Here is a 13,769-nt window from a genome sequence, read left to right as displayed (position 1 = left end):
ACCTGGTAGTGTTGTAGGAAGGGGGAGGCCCTCCTTTAGGGCCCCAAGAGCGTGCTCTTGTCTAACACTCAGAATTGTCTGAGGAGACATGTGCTGACAAAGCAAGAGATTTTATTGGGAAAGGGCGTCCAGGTGGAGAGCAGTAGGGTAAGGGAACCCAGGAGAACAGCTCTGCCACATGGCTCACAGTCTCGGGTTTTATGGCGATGGGATTAGTTTCTGGGTAGTCTTTGGCCAATCATTCTAATTCAGTCTTTCCTGATGGTGCACACATCACTCACCCAAGATGGATGCTAGCGAGAGGGATTCTGGGAAGTGGATGGACACGCAGTGTCTCCTTTAGACCTTTCCTGAACTCTTCCGGTTGGTGGTGGCTTATTAGTTCCGTATTCCTTACCAAGATCTTCTGACATAAAACAACTCATACAAATGGTTACTAAAGGGCCTGGCCAGGGTGGGCCAGTTCAGTGTGCTTCCCCTAACTGTAGGAGAGGCTTGAGTACAAGGATTGTCTTGGGAGAGGTGGGGTCTAGGAGGACCATTTAGACTATATATACATAGTCGCTCAGTTGTGTCCATCTCTTTGTGACCACATGGACTGTAGCCTACCAGGCTCCTCCATCCATGGGATTTTCCAGGCAAGAGTACTGGAGCAGATTGCCATTTCCTTCTCCAGGGATCTTCCCAACCCAGGGATCAAACCGAGGTCTCTTGCATTGCAGGCAGACGCTTTACCGTCTGAGCCACCAGGGAAGCCCCAATAGGACCATTTAGACTATAACAAATAATAAAGAGTTAGGGGCTTCCCTCATAGTTGAGTCAGTAAAGAATCTGCCAGCAATGCAAGAGACCTGGGTTTGATTACTGGGTCAGGAAGATCCCCTGCAGAAGGAAATGGGAACCCACTTCAGTATTCTTGCCTGGAGAATCCCATGGACAGAAAAGCCTGGAAGGCTGCAGTCCATGGGGTCGCTGAGGGTCGGACACGACTGAGTGACTTCACTTTCACTTTTCACTTCCATGCACTGGAGAAGGAAATGACAACCCACTCCAATGTTCTTGCCTGGAGAATCTCAGGGACCCGGGAGCCTGGTGGGCTGCCATCTATGGGGTCTCACAGAGTTGGACATGCCTGAAGTGACTTAGCAGTAGCAATAAACCACCACAAAATAGTAAAGTGAAAGTGTTAGTCACTCAGTTGTGTCCAACTCTTTGCAACCCAATGGATTGTAACCCACTGGGCTCCTCTTTCCATGGAGTTCTCTAGGCAAGAATACTGGAGTGGCTTGCCATATACTCCCACTTTACAGATGAGAAAACTGAGGCTCAGAGATGGGAAACTAACCAAAGCCACACAACTAAGTGCCAGAAAGTGAAAGTGAAGTTGCTCAATCATGTCTGACTCTTTGCGACTCCATGGACTGTAGCCTACCAGACTTCTCTGTCCATGGGATTTTCCAGGCAAGAATACTAGAGTGGGTTGCCATTTCCTTCTCCAGGGGATCTTCCTGATCCAGGGATCGAACCCAAGTCTCCAAGTGCCAGAAGGAGGATTCAACTCAGGTTTTACTGACTAAAGCGTAATCTATTACTAAGCCACATTCTATTCCTGGAATTTATCTTCACTGTTTACTTTTGTATGGAAAAGTTTTCCCAGTGTGTAGTGAGTGCTCAGTAAACACTTTGGGAATGTTGTTTCAGATTAAGAGTACACCTCACAGTTTTTAGAGCTTTTGGACTCATTTGTAAATTTTTGCATGTGAATTCTACAACCCTCAGAGACCAGTGGTTTTGAAACGGGAAAGAAGGGTGGTGGTGGGGGGGGGGGGGGGAGTGGGGGTAGGGCACAACTTTCTAAAGAATGACACAGCCTGAGGACACAACATAAACAGATTAGAATTAAATGGGTCCAAGATGGCAGACAAGTCAACTTTGATTAGACCTTTCTCCTCAATCAGCAAGCTAAATGACACACCCAGAGGTTCCAGGATAGCCCAAAGTCACCATCAAAAGACCAAAAAGTGGGCAATAGGTGGCTCAGAGGTTAAAGCGTCTGCCTCTAATACAGGAGACCTGGGTTTAATCCCTGGGTTGGGAAGATCCCCTGGAGAAGGAAATGGCAACCCACTCCAGTATTCTTGCCTGGAGAATCCCATGGACGGAGGAGCCTGGTGGGCTACAGTTCATGGGGTCACAAAGATTTGGACACGACTGAGTGACTTAACTTAACTTAACTTAGCTGGATTCCTGGAAATCTCCACCCTTTGCCCCAAATAGTTGGAATAGTCCTCCCACCGGAGAAGGCAATGGCAAGCCACTCCAGTACTCTTGTTAGGGGAACCACACTGATTGAAACCATCCACCCTGGCCAGGCATGAGTTGTTTTATGACAGGGGATCCTGATAAACCACCACCAAATGGAAGAGTTCGGGCAAGGTTAAAAGGAGACACTGTGGGTCCGTCCACTTCCCAGAATCCCTCTCGCTAGCATCCATCTTGGCTGAGCGATGCTTGCACCACCAGGGAAGACTCTGAATTAGAGTGACTGGCCAAAGACCACCCAGAAACTAATCCCATCACCATAAAACCCGAGACTTTGAGCCACACAGCAGAGCAGTTCTCCTGGGTTCCCCTACCCTACTGCTCTCCACCCAGGTGCCCTTTCCCAATTAAACCTCTGGCTTTGTCAGCACATGTCTCTCTTCGGACAATTCATTTCCGAGTGTTAGACAAGAGCTGAGTTTCGGACTCTGGAAGGGGTCCCCCTTCCTGCCTAGAAAATCCCACGGATGGAGGAGCCTGGTAGGCTGCATTCCATGGGGTCACTACGAGTCAGACAAGGCTGAGTGAATTCACTTTCACTTTTCACTTTCATGCATTGGAGAAGGAAATGGCAACCCACTCCAGTGTTCTTGCCTGGAGAACCTAGGGACCGGGGAGCCTTGTGGGCTGCCATCTATGGGGTCACACAGAGTCAGACACAATTGAAGTGACTTAGCAGCAGCAGCAGCAGCAGCAGTCCTCCCACTCATTAGCCTATGAAATTACCCAGCCCCTAAAAAACAACAAAGCCACATTTCAAGACCACTGCACTTGTCCCCTGCCATGGCCTGCACTCTGTGGAGTGTGTTCCTCTCTGAATAAATCGGCTTCTTACCTATCACTTTGTCTCTCATTGAATTCTTTCTGTGATGAGATGTCAAGAACTTGAACTTTATTAGGTCCTGAAACCAGGTCTGTGACCTCCGTGGGGAAAGTGTGGGGTTTGGCTGGGTTCGAGTCCTGGTCTTGTGGATTCGATTCTCAAACTGAGGTAAAGTTTCAGTTTTACCTCTTTTCTTTGTTTGTTTTCTTAAGAAAAGAAAACTGAGACTGAGATGTAAAACGATTTTTCCCAAAGTTAGAGAATTTATTAGATACTCAGCGGCGTCTGCCATTTCACAATGCTCTTATGGGGAGAATTTCCTTCCTTCTTCATCTGTACTCAGGGGGTGAGAAAGAATGAGAGAGGAGATGGCAGCCATTTTTGAGCCACATGACCTGGCCCCCTTACCAGGGCCAAGTTGACCCTGGACTGTACACCACTTGATCACATTTAGGATCATCAAATGCTTTCTCCTTGGTAATTTGGATTCACAGACCTCTGTCAGTATCTGTTGAACTAGGAGAAGAAAACTTAAAAAGTGGAGACCATGCCATGGGGCAGACAAGTGGTCTTGTTGCTGAATCCAAGCTCAGTCTGCTCGCCGCACAACTGAGCCAATAATCGGGAAACAAGGTGTTGAGGCAAGAAATAGGGACTTGATTTGTAAAACTGGGCATCCTAGAAGGCAGGCTAGTGTCTTGAGAGTACCATCTTATGGTGAGGGGAGGGAGGGTGTCTGCATACCAGTTTCTTTTATAGAATAGAGGAAGTGAGAAAGTAAAGTAAAAAGGCCATTCATTTTGCAAAGTACCTCTTGATTGAGCCAGCATCAGGAAGGGGATGTGTTAATTTCTTCTTTTCTGCAACCATTCACAGGTGGGCAGGGTCAGAATCCTGACCTACAGAACAAAGGGTCTTTAGTTTAACATTCGGAACAGAGGGACAGGTTCCCTGAGGCAAGCCATTATGTAAGCAACAGTTAAAGTCAAAGATGCTGATGCTGGGAAAGACTGAAGGCAGGAGAAGGGGATCACAGAGGACTAGATGGTTGGATGGCATCACCGACTCAATGGACAGGAGTTTGAGCAAGCTCCAGGAGATAATGAAGGACAGGGAAGCCTGTTGTGCTGCAGTCCACGGAGTTGCAAAGAGTCGGACATGACTGAGCAGCTGAACCACAACCAAATCAAAGAAACAGATCCAACATGGAGTCAGGTTTCACTCAGCAGACTTAGTGCAGAGTGCTCACAAGGGAGGAATAAAGCAGACAGACACACAGAGAAGTTAGGCAATGCAGGCAATTAATCTGGAAAGACAACTTTGTGTCGGCACCTTGTTCCGGTCCTTGTGAAGTTCCTCCTAGCCTGGGTTCCCGAACTGCCCCTGAATCCTTGGTAGCAAATCCCCCAAGTCTTTAACTTATGACCTAAAGAGTCCTAATTCAGACAGCCAGGAATTGGCAGAATAGGGAAAACTGGAGCAACTCCTCACCTTCAAGTCACCATCAAGTGATTACGAAGCCAAACCTACGTCTTGCTGCTGGAGGTTTCATCTTGCTGCAATGGAAGCTGCAGATTCCGACTCCACCTCAGCCCCTCAACGTGTTGGAAAGGGCTTCCTGAGAGATTAGGGAACACAGTGAGTCTATTGCTATTATTTCACCTCATGGTGACTCAAACTGCCTCCTGGGCTTGGGGAAATCTAGTCACTTTCTATGGGGAGGGCATTCTGAAATCCAAACAAATTTCTGGCATGGAATCCTTTCAAGATTGGCAAACTACCACATATGTGAATTTGTTTTCTGGCAGTATTTTTAGGAATGATAATTTATATCTTTGCAGATACGTAAAGTACTCAAGGATTAATAACTTTAGGAGATTAAAGATGTATCATTTGAAAAAAAAAAAGATATATCATTTGTTAACAAATTGATCAAAGTCCTAGGCTCCATGGACTGTTTAGATCACTGAGATTTTGAAATGCAAAGCATAGAACTGATCTTCTGTTTTTCAGGGTACTTTTCTTTAACTAATAAAAAACACTATTTTCTATTAAGACAGTTTCAGTAAATCATCAAACATAAATTATTTTCTTGAGGCGGGCGGACCTTTTAGCCTGGGAGAAGTTTCAGCTTAAAACCTTGCTTTGAAAGAAGACATTTACAGGTGATGTTCCTGTAGAGTGGGGGGCTGGGGAGGGGGCAGAAAGAGAGAAAGCAATAAGAAGAAAGACTAGGAGTGTTTCGATTTCCCTGCAGCAAACAGTCAAGGAATGGTCCAGTTTGCACGCTCTTACAACCATGAATATTGATTAAGAGTTTCATTTCAGCCAGCACTTCTTGGTTTGAATCCAGATGAGACTAAATAGTTTTCTCCAATGAGTTTTGATGGATTTTGACCACTTTATGAGGAATTTTGTAGACTTTAGCTGGCTCTACCCAACTAAAGAACTTGGGGGATGGGGGTTATCTCATGCCAACCAGTTTTAAAGGTCAGTCCTCTTTGTCTGACTTATGCTTTGATAAAACATCAAACATCTAATGGAAAAAAGCAGACCATTTCTTTCACTTCCATCAGGCTTGCACTGGGGTTGGTCAAGCTCACATGCAGAGAACTCCAAGTTAAGACAAAGAAATTGTCTGTTTGACTGTTCACAAGTCATCTATTAGGGTGGTCATTTTTATTGCTAAAGAATATTCCCTGTAAGTATCACTCATTGTTGAGTCCTTCCCAATAATCCACCAGGGCTTCCCTGGTGGCTCAGAGGATAAAGCGTTCTGCCTGCAATGCAGGAGACCTGGGTTTGATCCCTGGGTTGGGAAGATCCCCTGGAGAAGGAAATGGCAACCCACTCCAGTATTCTTGCCTGGAGAATCCCATGGACAGAGGAGCCTGGTGGGCTACAGTCCATGGGGTCGCACAGAGTCGGACACGACTGAGCAACTTCACTTTCATTTCCAATAATCAGTTTCTGGGACACTTTTATAATATGATTCAACTTATAAATTCAGTTAACGCTTTCCAAGACTAGGTTTATTAAGTAGATCTAACTAGAACCATCGGAGAAGGCAATGGCAACCCACTTCAGTACTCTTGCCTGGAAAATCACATGGACGGAGAAGCCTGGTAAGCTGCAATCCATGGGGTCGCTGAGGGTTGGAAACGACTAAGTGACTTCACTTTCACTTTTCACTTTCATGTATTGGAGAAGGAAATGGCAACCCACTCCAGTGTTCTTGCCTGGAGAATCCCAGGGACGGGGGATCCTGGTGGGCTGCCATCTATGGGTTGCACAGAGTCGGACATGACTGAAGCAACTTAGCAGCAGCAGCAGCAGAAGTAGAACCATACCACTTAGTTGTCAAAAATTTAAAACCTCATCTACTCTGAAATAAGCTTCCAAATCTAAATGAAATACTTTGGGTTATACTTCACACATATATTCAAATTCATGATTCATCTGTAAGCTACAGGTCGATTGAAAAACTTCACATTCATCTCTAATACACATTGTCTAATAAACAAAGCAAATCCCAGAATAATATGAAACACTAGGTATAACATGTTGATATTATGTTTAAAATGTTAAAATATGCATTTGTGTGCATGTATGCACATGTGCATATGTGTGCACACATGCAAAAGAACTGAAAAGGGTCTGAGGGACTTGCTCGTCTGTCCAGTGGTTAAGACTCCAAGCTCTCAAAGCAGGGGGAAGGAGTTCAATCCCTGACTGGGGAACTGAGATCTAGCAGCCTAAAAAAGAAAAAAAAAAACTAAAGGAAAAGGCCTGGGGTAAAGCCACCCATTAATTAAGAGGAACTATTTCCTGGCATGGGATAGGAGTCAAAGGGAACTTTCAGTTTTTACTCTATGTACTGGAATTTATTTGAATTTTTCATAGATGTGTATTACATTTGTAATTTTAAAAGATTTGTTGTTCTTTTGGACTTACCTGGTGGTGCAGTGGACAAGAACCTGTCTTCCAACGCAGGTGACAGGGATTCCATCCGTGGTTCAGGAAGATCACACGTGCCGAGGGGCAAGTAAGCCCATTCGCCTAAATTAGTGAGTCGCTGCTCTGGAGCCCATGAGTTGCAACTACTGAGCCTGCGCTGCCACTGCTGAAGCCCATGCACCTAAAGCCTGCGCTCTTCAAAAAACAACACCACCACAGTGAGAAGCCCATATACCCCAAAAAAGAGTAGTCCCTGCTTACGACAGCTAGAGAAAAGCCCACGCAAAGCAATGAAGACCCAGCACAGCCAAAAATCAATTCATCAATCTAAGGTTCGTTGTTCTTTTGAAACTCTTCTGACTGGTCAGGCTTGGTGAGTGAGAGAAGCTGGTTTTTGAGACGCTTATACAAATGAGATTCTTGCGAGTAATTATACCAAGAGATTACAATCATTGAAAGTGGGCTATGAGCCACCAGATATTACTAGCATGCCTTTCTCACAAAGCTAGCAACATCCCTGTCAAACTCACCTGACAGACAAAAAAAAAATCATTTTAAGCATATGGTCCAGGGATTTCTGCGTTTCTGATTTGGTGACTTAATAAATCATTTTGTTGTGGTGAGAGATTGGTGGGCAGTGGGGGGTACAGTGTGGAGGATGGTGATCAAGAACCCAGGGACTCTATGGGATCTCCGTGTTCTTCGTTATCGAGGGTAGGTTAATAAAGTTCCTTTCAGCAGTAGCTCTGACTGATGTCTACAGTGGGCAGATGACCAATCCGTAACTGGCCCAAGTGCACAGGACTCCCAGACCCACGTGTATGAAAGCCCTGCCCATCAGGCCTGCCAATATCATTTCAGAATCAGTGCTACCCCATGGCTTCAGCTGAGCCATCAGCAGTAGAGAGGTCCCTTAAGCAAAGTTTCCAGATTTAAGTCAGAGCTACAAATATATAGGAAGAGACACCTAGAGCAGAGGCTTCAGAATCGAGCCCACACCATAATTTAAAAAATGGAATTAACTGCAGCTGATAAAGCTAGGTGGTACAGTGGTAAAGAATCTGCCTGCCAATGCAGGAGATGAAGCATACGTGGGTTTAATCCCTGGGCTGGGAAGATTCTCTGGAGAAGGGAACGGCAACCCACTCCCATATTCTTGCCTGGAAAATTCCATGGACAGAAGAGCCTGGCAGGCTACAATCCCTCCATGGTGTTGCAAAGAGCCAAACATGATTGAGCAAACACACAAACATCAGATAATTTTGTGTGAAATATAAATTTATCAGTTCGGTTCAGCCGCTCAGCTGTGTCTAGGTTGGTTGCTATCTAGGTTGCTCATAGTCTTTGTTCTAAGGAGCAAGTATCTTTTAATTTCATGGCTGCAGTCACCATCTGCAGTGATTTTGGAGCCCAAAAAAACAGTCTCTCACTCTTTCCATTGTTTCCCCATCTATTTGCCATGAAGTGATGGGACCAGATGCCATGATCTTCGTTTTCTGAATGTTGAGCTTTAAGCCAACTTTTTCACTCTCCTCTTTCACTTTCATCAAGAGTTCTTCTTCACTTTCTGCCATAAGGGTGGTGTCATCTGCATATCTGAGGTTATTGATATTTCTCCTGGCAATCTTGATTCCAGCTTGTGCTTCATATGAAATGCCAGCCTGGCATTTCATATGATGTACACTGCATATAAGTTAAATAAGCAGGGTGACAATATACAGCCTTGACGAACTCCTTTTCCTATTTGGAACCAGTCTGTTGTTCCATGTCCAGTCCTAACTGTTGCTTCTTGACCTGTATACATATTTCTCAGGAGGCAGGTCGGGTGGTCTGGTATTCCCATCTCTTGAAGAATTTTCCAGTTTGTTGTGATCCACACAGTCAAAGGCTTCGGCATAGTCAGTAAAGTAGAAGTAGATTTATGACTTCGCTTAAAAAATGAAAATTCTGATACCACTGGGCCAAGATTCACTGTAGCCACACTTGCCTAAGCTCAATGTCTTCTGCTTTCTCCAGACAGGGCATTATTCTAGGGTTTTCCACATTTCTCCCACTCTACTATTTTCCCTTCTTCCTCCCTTGCTCATGTCATTGCCAACTTGGTACTTGAAGCATGTAGGATTACCCTCACTGCATTTAAAACAAGGAAGGCCAGTGCAGTTCATCAGCAAAGCTGTCCACTGGGATCCCATCCCCCAGCCTCGGGGACTTCCCTGGTGGTCTCCATGCTCCCAGTATCTGGGAGGCCAGGTTCGATCCCTGATCAAGGAACTGGACCCCACATGCTGCAACTAACACCTGGCACAACCAAATAAATAAATAAAAATAAATACTTAAGAAAGAAAGAAAACACAAGAAATCACAGCCTCACCTTAAGAAATCTAGAAGGCAGTGGAGTAGACAGGATACAAATCTGTATCATTAAGTCTAAATGTAAATTTAGTCCTTGGATCTTCTTGCCTTCCTTAGCACAGTTAGTGACTGTCCATAAATGATCCTGTATTTCAATTTTTTTGGAATATGTTTAAATTTCAACCATCCTCACATTTGTAGCACTTCTCTAATGGTAAGTGTACCTGCTGGTAATTTTAATAGGGGTATGTTGTCTTGCTTAGAAAACAAATACTTATCCCATCAGAAGAATAATGAACAAAATGTTAATTCAGCATTCTGCTCCTGGTGCTTTCTCATCCTTGTTGCCTCCTTTGTGCGCATAATACCTTTTTCTATCCTCAATAAAGTTGGAGGGCAGAAGGATCCGGCAGTGTGGATTTCAGAGTCAGGAACACCCAAGTTCAAATCCAGGTCTCTTAGTCCTTAGGCAATTCTCTTTTCTTCGCTAAGCCCAAATTCACCATCTGTAAAATTGGGATTTCACTCCATACCCTGTTTTTCTTGAAGGCTCATTTCATGAAGTTAACGCAATGCTTGTTTCTTCCTTAGTTTCACTGTAACAGAATTTTCTCCAAAACCCTTAAATTTTTTGTATCTGCATCATCATTGAAATAGCTTGACTTACATCATTTAGCTAATCCATTCTGTAAAGTGAGATAACAGGCTTTGTTGAAATAATATAACACCTTGCTTAATGATAACATCTGTGGTCAGGTGAAGTAGAAAACAACTTTCTTGACGATCAGCTGAAGTGATTAAAAAAGAGGAAAATAGGATAATCAAACACAATTTGATTTCTGGACTGCCTACATTAATTCTAAATCTCAGAGTCTTAAATGTTACAGCTTTTACAATGTTTTTTTATAATTGATTTTATGTCCCATTGAAATACCAGTATATTACTTAGCTAATAAGTATTTGTGAAAGCTTATAAATCCACATTCTAGTCATGAACTGAGTTTATTAACCATGCTAAATACTGTTTGTATAAATGAGGTATCTGTGGATTTGGTGAACACTAGAAACAAGGCTGAAAGTAGAAGTATTAGTCACTCAGTCGTGTCCAGCTCTTTGGGGTCCCATGGACTGTGTAACCTGCCAGGCTGCTCTGTCCATGGAATTCTCCAGGCAAGAATACTAGAGTGGGTTGTCATCCCCTTCTCCAGGGCATCTTCCTGACCCAGGGATCCAACCAGGGTCTCCCACATTGCAGGCAGATTCTTTATGGCCTGAGCCACCAGGGAAGTTTAAGAAAGGAGGCTAGAGAGTTCTTTCAGTTGTTTTGTAGATTGCTTCCACACAAGTGAGGTTTTCATTCATAAAAGCCAGGAAATTGTTCCTTTTTTCAATGAATACAAAATCTAGCCTGCCTTAACATTTCAGCTTCTTTCTCTATTCTTGGCTAACCTTTGGCCTTGGTGGTTAGTATCAGGGAACAACATAGCTGAATCTGTTCCAACGCCCCTGACCTAAGAACAATTAACTTCACCTGCCTTCTCGTGGACTTCTGGAACAGAGTGGCTTAGCCACTGAGTCAGAGAGCAGGGTTCCTGGAGTCAAGGCCACTTCTGAGAGTCAGCAGGCAGGCGTCCCCCCCACCGCCACCTGCTATTGGTGGTACAGCTAAGATTGCGGACGTTTGCTGTGTGAATGAAGGAGGACAATTTGGGAGACTGTCATTCAAGTCAACAAAATTTTACCTTATACATTCTTTTCTCTGTTTTCGTTTTGTTTTTGATATGTCTAAGTTCTCCCTTTATCACCTGCTGGAGGCCTAAAACCTACATTTGCCAAACTCAGTCTTGTTAGTTGAGTTCCAATTTATATTCCTTCCGAGAGATAGGTTGGTGTGATATTTGAAAGTGAGAGTCAAGCAGAAGCCTTTTTACTCTGAAGCCTGATAAGTCTACAGTAGAGGCTTCCAGACCATAGACATGGGGCTTGGCAGCAGGTTCTGGGCTGTCTTGCTTTGAATCACCCACTTCTTGTGATTCACTGCAGTATCCTAATTACCTATATGTCACTGGTGAATTCCCTACATTCCGCATTCATTTCCAGTGGATAAAGAGCTTCTCATTTCTGTTTCTTTCTATGTCACATAATACCGAGAGTAATGTATTAGTCAGGGTTCTCCAAGGAAACAGAAGCAAGGCCACTTGGCCATTTACTCTCTTTATAGACCTACATCTATGCGCTCAGTCGCTACGTCGTGTCTGACTCTGTGCGACCCCATGGACTGTAGCCCGCCAGACTCCTCTATCCATGGGATTCTCCAGGCAAGAATGCTGAAAAGGGTTGCCATTTCCTTCTCCAGGTGATTTTCCCCACTCAGGGATTGAAGCTTCATCTACTGTGTCTCCTGCACTGGCATGTGGATTCTTTACCACTGTGCCACCAGGGAGGCACATTTTTATCTATATCTATTTATATTATGTATGTCATATGTAAAATACAAATACATAGATGTATAAATGTATCTATATGATTTCTATATCTACATATATCACAAGGTTTATCACAAAGAATTGGGTCATGTGATTATGGAGGCTGGAAGTTTCCAGATCTGTAGTGTGAGCTGGCAAGTTGGAGACCCAGGACAGCCAGTGGCATTGTTCTAGTCTGTGTCCAAAAGTCTAAGAACCAGAGGAGGAGATGTATGTGGTTACTTTATAAACATTACTTTTAATCATCAGAGCAACAAAAAAATTGGGAAAGGCTACTATTACCCTATTGGACAGATGAGAAAACTAAGGTTTAGAAAGGTTAAATCATTTGCTATAAAATATAGCTTTAAGCCATTATTAACTAGCATCATCAATTCACTAGTGGCCTGACCATTGAAGAGCAATCATGTATGTAGCTTAGGACATAAAACAGCTTTTCTTCCATTCAGCTGCTGCTGGGGAGAAGTTCCACTTGACCTCCTTACCCAGCAGTCCCTTATGAAATTACTGGGAAGGCCAACATTATGTCCTGGATAGTAAATAACTTCTAGCACAGAGTGAGGATGGGACCAGTTCATTCTGAAGGGGTGTCCAGTTGGATGGTCTGCTCTCCTCCCAGCTTGTTTCCAACTCTCTGCAGGATGTGGGGCTCTCTGCACATTTAGTGATTCTCCTCTGAATCTGTTAACATATCCTTCCAGCAGCATTCTTTAAAAGCCTTCTAACGCCAAGACCTACAAAAACTGTATGAAAGAATTCTGAATCCTCGTGGGTGAGAGCAGATAAAGAAAACAACAACAAAACTGGATGAGACTCAGTGCAGAGTTGTCCAGCACCAGCTAAATGAAGAGCTGTCTTAATGTTTTAAGGATAGGAAATTGGAAGGAGAAAGCAACATAGGCTTTGCCTTCCATGAAGAAATAGTGTGTGGGAGGATATTGGCAGATGTAGTAATGACTGTAATAGCCAAGTTGGGGGCTAAGATGAGACAATGAGGAAATAAAGGAGACAGAAGTTAATGACAACCAGAGGATCAAAGAAAGCACTAGGGAGGAGGCAGGATTTGAGAAGACCAGTCTGTAGCTGGAAAGACTGTGACAAATAGAGATCATGGGAGGATATAGCAGGTAGAAGACAGAAAACAAAGAAAAGTAGAAACAGAACAGTGTGGGCTGAAGTCCGTGAGCGAACTGAAGGGGAAGGGTTCTCAGAGACTGAGGGTGGAAATGATAACAATAAGGCCAGACCAGGACCTGCAAAGGGAGCCATCGACGGGCTCTATGTGGATGAAACGGAAATAACGAATTATTTTAATCTAGCCAATTGTCCAAATATTTTTCTGATTAGTAAATTTAATAAAAAAAGTTAGACTCATAAAATTTAGCCAAGTATTAATTTACACAAGCATATATAGTTATTCAGCCCTAGCACAGTTACTAAACTCTATCTATTGGGTTAAAAATCATGAAATTAAGACCAGTTATCATCTTAAGAGTAATGGTAGGTTTCCATGTACTGATTAAATATTTTAAAGAAGAAAAATTCCATTATGTTCAGAAGCCAGTACCATTGGATGTGGGTCACATAAATGGAGTATTTTTATCTTAATACAAAAAATTATGTGCTTGGTTCAAATGACACCACTAAAGTGGATTAGGATCCATTTTTTTTCTCAGATGATTTCGATCTATGTTCATTTTGTTTATTCATTTGGCTGTGCCAGGTCTTAGCTGCAGCATGTGGGATCTTCTGTCTCCACTGTGCTGTGATGGATTTTTTTTTTTTTACTTTATTTTAATTTACAATACTGTATTGGTTTTGCCATACAT

This window comes from Capricornis sumatraensis, chromosome 3 (assembly GCF_032405125.1).
Source record: "Capricornis sumatraensis isolate serow.1 chromosome 3, serow.2, whole genome shotgun sequence".
Lineage (NCBI taxonomy): Eukaryota > Metazoa > Chordata > Mammalia > Artiodactyla > Bovidae > Capricornis > Capricornis sumatraensis.
This window is presented reverse-complemented; position numbering follows the sequence as displayed.